The 7621-nt window shown below is 38.3% G+C and overlaps 1 pseudogene; it reads left to right on the forward strand.

The window, feature by feature from the left end:
- Positions 1-207: 207 nt before the first annotated feature.
- LOC110287412 lies at positions 208-992 on the forward strand (annotated as a pseudogene).
- The last annotated feature ends 6629 nt before the right edge of the window (positions 993-7621 follow it).

Consider the following 7621-nt stretch of genomic DNA (forward strand, 5'->3'; position numbering starts at 1 on the left):
GATAGGAGGAGGAGCTGTGGGAGGGGGTCCCGGAAGAGAGGGGCAGTGATCAGAATGTAAAGTGAATAAATAAATAAATAAATAAATAAATAAATAAACAAACCCTTTATTTAAAAATTTCTTCTTTCGAAAAGAATAAAAGTGGCTGGGAAATTCATGTGGATGTCAGAGTGAAAGCAGATGTGAGTGGAAGCAACAGGAGTAGTCATGGCTGCCAAAGTGTTCGAGTCTATCAGAAAGTTCATACTGGCGTTAGCAGTTGAAGGAGGCGTGGTGAACTCTTCTTTGTATAATCTTTGACTAATTCCATGGAGTACAGGACATTGTGGTAGAAGGGACTGACTTTCTCATCCCTTGGGTACAGAAGCCAATCATCTTTGACTGCTGCTCTCGACCACAGAGTGTGCTGGTTGTCACTGGAAGCAAAGAGTTACAGAATGTCAACATTACAGTGCGCATCCTCTTCTGGCTGGTGGCCAGCCAGCTTCCTCATATCTACACCAACATTGAAGAGGACTATGATGAGCGGGTGCTGCCATCTATCACCACAGAGATCTTCAAGTCAGTGGTGGCTCAATTCGATGCTGGAGAGTTGGTTACCCAGCAAGAACTGGTCTCCAGGCAGGTGAATGATGACCTCACAGAGCGAGCAGCAACATTTGGGCTCATCCTGGATGACATATACCTGACACATCTGACCTTCAGGAAGGAGTTCACAGAGACAGTAGAAGCCAAACAGGTGGCTCAGCAGGAAGCAGAGAGAGCCAGATTTATGGTGGAAAAGGCTGAGCAGCAGCATAAGGCAGCCATCATCTCTGCTGAGGGTGACTCCAAGGAAGCTGAACTGATTGTCAACTCGCTGGCCACAGCAGGTGCTGGCCTGATTGAGCTGCGAAAGCTGGAAGCTGCTGAGAACATTGCATACCAGCTCTCCCGCTCTCATCACCTACCAGCCATCAGGGCAGTCTGTGCTCCTTCAGCTTCTCCAGTGAGACCAACCGGGCCACAGCCTCCATCATTCTGAATGCCGCCTTCTTTCTGCCCCACCCCGAAATCTAATGATTTCTGAAGTATAATGATTGGCGTAAAGTGCAGGAAATAAAGGTAAAATCAGTTGAAGAAGAAGAAGAAGAAGAGGAGGAGGAGGAGGAGGAGGAGGAGGAGCAGGAGGAGGAGGAGGAGGAGAAAGACATCAGCTTAATTTCCATGAACTTATTTTGAATATTGTTTAAAGGAATTATTAGTATCTTGGGTAAGCAGTGATGACTACTCTAAAATTATTAGTTCGTACCAAATTTAAAAAAAAATCACTACTTGGAAATATCTATGTTGAATTGTTCCATTTCAAACATTATCTGTACCATTTAACTTTTAAAATTATACCTAATAAATTAATTATTTATTATGAATGTCATTCATTGTCTAGGGAGAGAAGAATCTATAAAAAGGAACACTTCCTTATTTGAGAATGACAATTACCATAAATGTCAACATGTGTTCAGTGAAGAGTAGACAATTGAGAGAAAGGGTAAAAAGACTAAGTGACTGAAAATCAAAATGCACAGTTTTCAATATCTGAATCTAGAAATATATTTTACCTGGCATAAATGAGGTCACATAGCCTTCTTCTACATACAAGAGGAATATCCACAAATGTATAGAACAGCATGGAAATCAAGATCACTTTGACCGTCTGAAAGGTATGTACTAGAAAATATTTTGGCCTTGAAATTTTTAAGTAAAGATTGTAAATGATTTAGGTGGAAAATTAACACAGTGAAAATCCAGTTTCAATGAAAAGCTGAAATGTAATTGCCAAAACTGTCTTTTATGGTAAGCTGTAATTTATACTAAACATATTCAACTAATAAGGCTGATTTTTTTAATAAAAGAGATTATTATAGAAACGTTGACAGAAAGTTGAAATGTCACAAAAAGCTCTACCATTGTTTAATGAGGTCTTCAAACCTAATGACACAAGGAGTAACAATTAAAATTACAAATTCGTAAAATCATCTGTCACTCCCACAGTTTAACAATTTTCTGCATGTAGTAGAGAAGACCTGTGATAAATAGATTTGTCATATGCCAATTAAAGAGAAAGAAAAAGGCCTCCAGTGATGTGCTGAAAGAGACTACCATGTTTTGATATTTTAGCATTACCAAAGTTCACATTTCACTTCAGAGCTGCCAGAAAAAAAAATAATGAAAAGTGCTATGTGAAAAAGCACGATCTTTAAATTCTGTTTCCCACTGATGTGTTAAAGAAGTTTTAAAATTCATATTGTAATATGAAAGGGAAGAGGCAACTTACAAATAGGGCAAGCCATTTTTTTATAATGTACTTCAATGAAAAGTAGACATTACTCTTGGAATATTTGCATTACTAAGATTTTTACCAAGATATTTTAAATTAACAGAAAAGCTGCCCTCTGATATATTCTTATAATTTAAAAAGCATAGCCCGTGTCTGCGAAAAGCTGAAAATAATCAGTGTAAGCAGGCCTTTATTTGCTGAGAAGAATATATTAAGTATCCCCTTAGGTTGAGTGTTAGGTGAGAAACTAAAAGTGCAGAGTTTTTCTTTTCTGATATTTGTTATTCAAAAGTAATAGGGACAATTGGCTCAGCTGGTAACAACACCTGCCACCAAACCTGAATTAAAACCCTGGGAACCACATTCTGGAAGCAAAGAACCAATTTTCAAAAGTTGTTCCCTGGCCTGCACACATATGTGCTTATGTAAGATAACGCACACAGGTGTTCACGTACGTACACACACACTCACTCACACACACACACACACACACACACACACACATACACACACACACACACACAAGCATGCACACATAAGGCAAAACATGTGGTGAGCTATTTGGTAAAGCCAAATAATCAAGTATTGGGAGGTAATATGGTGCTCTAAATAGTTAAGAATAGCATAAAAAGAAGTGTATTTCTAAATGTTACAAATAGTATCATGCATCAGATTTTTCCAGAGAACTTTAAATCGTATGGAAAGTACCAGTATCCAAAATGTATTTCTTGTGATGCATGCAAACATGTTCATCACATTATTTAGAGTTAATTATTCAATTAGAAACTTGTTTCTACTGAAGAACTAAACTGCCTTATGACATTTTCTTCAGCCTAGGAGGCTGCTACATTTCCCTCTGTTCTTAATAAGAAAGTAAAGTCCCCTTCTGGTAATGCTCCTTTATATGGCTGCTATTTGCTTGCTATTATTGGACATTTAAATTCTTCTTTACTTATCATAAGCTTCTTTCCTTATTTATTCTTTCACAAGTTGTTGGTGCCATAGTGGGAAATTTTTTACAAGGTGCTGACTCAGCAGGAAAACTTCAAAACCTGCTTTAAAATAATGCCATGCACTAGTGAAGTGGGAGGGGAAATTCATCAAAAAGGAGTTTTAAAGTGAGCTTTGGAAGGAGATTAAAACAGTCAGAACTTGCAACAGTGGAAATTAATTAGTTTCAGATTTAAGGCAAACTTCTGTAGGAAAGTGTGAAAGAAATTTAAATAGAAACAGAGGGAAACTGACCTACATTTCCTCATATAAACCAAGTTGTACTCAGCTATTTCTTCTGAAACATTCACATGATCACCAAAAGTTAAGGCAGAATTTGGCCTTGGTCACATACATAAAATATGGTCATTTTCAACAGTCTCTCTCCAACAGACGGATTTAGCCATATGGTGTGTATCTTGAAAGTGAGTATTTCCAAAGTAGGGCAATCAATATTATGAGGTAAACTGAAGCCACATAAACTGTCATCTAAGGAAAAGAAACAAAAGATATTTTATGTCCACTGTTAAATAATGACTGCAATATGGGGAAAGGAATGTGCTTCCTAAAGATCAACAAGACAAATCTGAAAGAATTGTCACCTCAGAGTGAAGAAACATGAAAATCAACTGTAAGCTCAAAAAAAGGCTGCTTTCTGGGGTAATTAGTATTACAACTCTGGCCACTGTGATCTAGGATGAACTAAAATATCATCCATCAGAGATGTCATCATTTAATAACTAAGAAATATGATTACATTTTTATAAGGAAAGCTCATAGAAGTATGTATAGGATAGCTATACACAGCTCCATCCAATACCATATGGAGTTTGTCTAGAATCACTTTTCATGGTCAATTAAAAAAAAGTATCCTTTTTGAAAGACTTGAAGTTCTTGACATACAGATCTTTCAAGTACAGAGGGTCAGGAATTGTATAGCAGTGGGAGAATGAAGAAACAGGTGTAGCCGCTAGAAAGTCCCAGATGCCTGGGACCCAAAAGGTTCTCAGGACCCAACAGGGAGGACATTAGACAAAATACCCAACAAAGGGGAGGGAGAACCTGTAGAGACCATATCCAGTGGATAGGCATGGCACCCAGCTGAGCGATGTGGTCACTGACCCATCTCAAAAAATATTAATTTAGGATTGCTCCTGTCAAAGGAAATGCAGAGACAAAGAGTGGAGCAGAGACTGAAGGAAAAGCCAGTCAGAGACTGCCCCACCTTGGATCCATCCCATTTACAGATACCAAATCCAGTCACGATTGCTGATGCTAAGAAGTGTTTCCTGATAGGAGACTGATATAGCTGTCTCCTGAGAGACGCTGCCAGTGCTTGACAAATACAGAAGTGGATGCTCACAGCCAACCATCATACTGACCAAGGGGTGCCCAATGGAGGAGTTAGAGAAAGGACTGGAGGAGCTGAAGGGGTTTGCAACCCTATTGGAAGAACAACAATATCAATCAACCAGCCCCCCACCCCCACAGAGCTCTCAGGGACTAAACCACCAACTAAAGTGTACTCATGGAGCAACCCATGGCTCCAGTTGCATATGTAGCAGAGGATGATCTTATCTGGCATCAATGGGCGGGGAAGTCCTTGGTCCTGTGACAGCTCAATGCCCCATTGTAGGGGAATGCCATGATGTTGAGGTAGGCTGGTGGGGGAGTACCCTCATAGAAGCAGGGGGAGGGGAAGGGGATAGGGGGCTTGTGGAAGAGAAACTGGGAAAGGGATAACATTTAAAATGCCAATAAATAAAATAACCAATAAAAATTTTAATATAAAAAATGTATTCTGTGACAAGAAAAGTTCCAGAGAGATGTTGGAAAATAGCACCAGAAATCCATTAATTTAGGCAAGCTGGCAGAACCAGAAATAATTATTTCAAAGCCTTAATGAGTGATATAAATATGAATGTTCCAGAAGAAGGCAAATTGAATACTTTTCAGCCATTTCATATTTTAGCACAGTATCAGATACCCAGCCTCCAAAACATGCTATGCACACATTCTCAGACAGAGTGCACATATTAGGGATTGCTACTGTTTCTTATCATATAGATGCAAAGAAGGACAGCATTTTTTCACTTCCCACTCCACAGTGTTGTGTATCCCTCATTCTTGTTGAAGTGACTTCCAGGTGACTTAAAAGACTAGCATTTCTTTTCCTTCCCTTCTTTGCTCTTACTCCTTTTGGGGGAACCAAATGATAAAGAACTGCTCATACTGCAAAAGATGAGAGGGTCACCAGAGAAAGATGTAAAGTCACAAGACACTTAAGAACATCCTGTGCTCATAGCTCAGCATTGACACAGAAATAGCCTATAATAATTTTAAAACAAAAAGTTGTAAACCTTAAGGAAAAGGAGAATCTGATTTTTCATAATTACTCCATTATTACACTCAATGGTATAATTTCAAATAACAGTAATCATAAGGCAAACAAGGAAACAAAAAAAGTTTGAAATATTCAGCTTCCTCACACAACCTGGGACAACCTGCTCAGGAGTAGCATCATCCACAGTGGGCTAGACATTCCACTATCAATTAGCCATCAAGAAAATACCTCAAAGACATGCCCCCATGCTGTTCTGATAAAGTCAATTCCTCAACTAAGGTTACAGCTTATCAAGTGTGTCACCTTGACAACCAAGCATTTTGATTATCTTTGAAGGAATGCTTAAGGACCAGGGTTAATGAATGAGGGCACATAAAAAGGCAAAAATCAAAGGGTCCTTAAAAGACTTAAAAGACTTAAAAGACTTCGGGGGGGGGGCTGGGGAGGTGGACTTCCATCAGAAAGTGATCTCCAAATTTTGGTTGAACTGTCCTGCTTCAAAATAATCTAATTAAAACTAAATTAACTTACAGGAATACCCAGGAACTTGCATTTTAGTTGGTTTTAGATACAGTCATGTAGACAGCCAAGACTTCCTGTCATATCATAGAAAGATTATTTCAAACCGTGGTAGTATGGCACTCCCATATAAACAGAATCTGTACTAGTTGCTACTTGATCTGCCCTATAAATACAAGGAAATCAATTGGCATTAGAAAGTAGCTTAAAGCTACAACAAAGATCTCAATACAGCTAAACCCTTGGGAATTGCAATAACAATGGGTTACATCAGTACCACTTACCTTTGAATTAAGTTGAGAAATTAAACACTTTAAAAATTAAACTAAAACCCCTTTCATTGGTAATTGCATTTTAAAATATAATTCAAGACACGAATGCATTTAATTCATTGGTTTATGGTTTGGTGCACATAATGTATCATTAATAATTTTTAACATCACTATGTGAAGGAGAAGAGCAATGAAGCATCATTGTGTGGTTTACTGAAATTAGATTGGTATGAATTAAAAGTGAACTGCTATAAATTTAGAATGTTAAATACAATCCCAAATGGTACAGACAAGCAAAAATATGTACAAAATACATGCTAAGGAAAATGAAGATAAGATTTAAACACTTCTCTTCAGAAACAACAGAAAAGAGAGCAGTAACCTGGGCACTTGGAAACTAAATAGCCAATAGACAGATGGAAAATAAACATTACTGGTAAGAATAGATTTACTTTATGATTGATTCTTTTCTGTTCTGCCCTTATGCCTATTTTAGTAAAATCACATATTTAACAGATTTCATTTTAGGCCATCTTTTATGAGTTTACAGGTAAATTACGTAATTATTTTGTGTTTATGTCTTTAAATTTGATTCTTTCCTCAGACATATTCTCCAGCCCATTTTGGCCCTAAATGTGCTATGTCAACAATGATAACTTTGTACTTTTGATCCTCCTTCTTTTTCTGTGAAGGGTTGGAATTATAAGTATGTGCCGCCATGCCCAGTTTATAGTATATTTCAGAGAAGGAGAGACTTTATATGCAGCCAAGACAGGACTGGTGTGATGGCTATTCTGGGATGAGAGCTTTACTATATCTACAGTGAACTTCAATCCAGAAATGAAGGGCATACCTTTGATCCAGATTTTGAGGTGGGGACACACAGTTTAATCTGAGTCACACCTTCTGCTGGAAGCCTATATTTGGACATGGAAGAAGGAAGGTTTTTCTCTTTGCCTGTTTGACCTTACTCTTGCCGGCAAACTCATTGCTTCACTGGCAGTAGAGTCGAGATGTCTTCTGCATTCCAGCATATACAGAAGATCCAGCCCTGTGAGGCTGAGAAAGTACTAGATTCTTGGACTTTCTGTTCACAGCCGGTCACAGTTGACTAGATGGACTGTAGCCTGTAAGGCATTCCAATAAATCCTCCAGAGAGAGAGAGAGAGAGAGAGAGAG

This window comes from Mus caroli, chromosome X (genome assembly GCF_900094665.2).
Source record: "Mus caroli chromosome X, CAROLI_EIJ_v1.1, whole genome shotgun sequence".
NCBI classification, from domain to species: domain Eukaryota; kingdom Metazoa; phylum Chordata; class Mammalia; order Rodentia; family Muridae; genus Mus; species Mus caroli.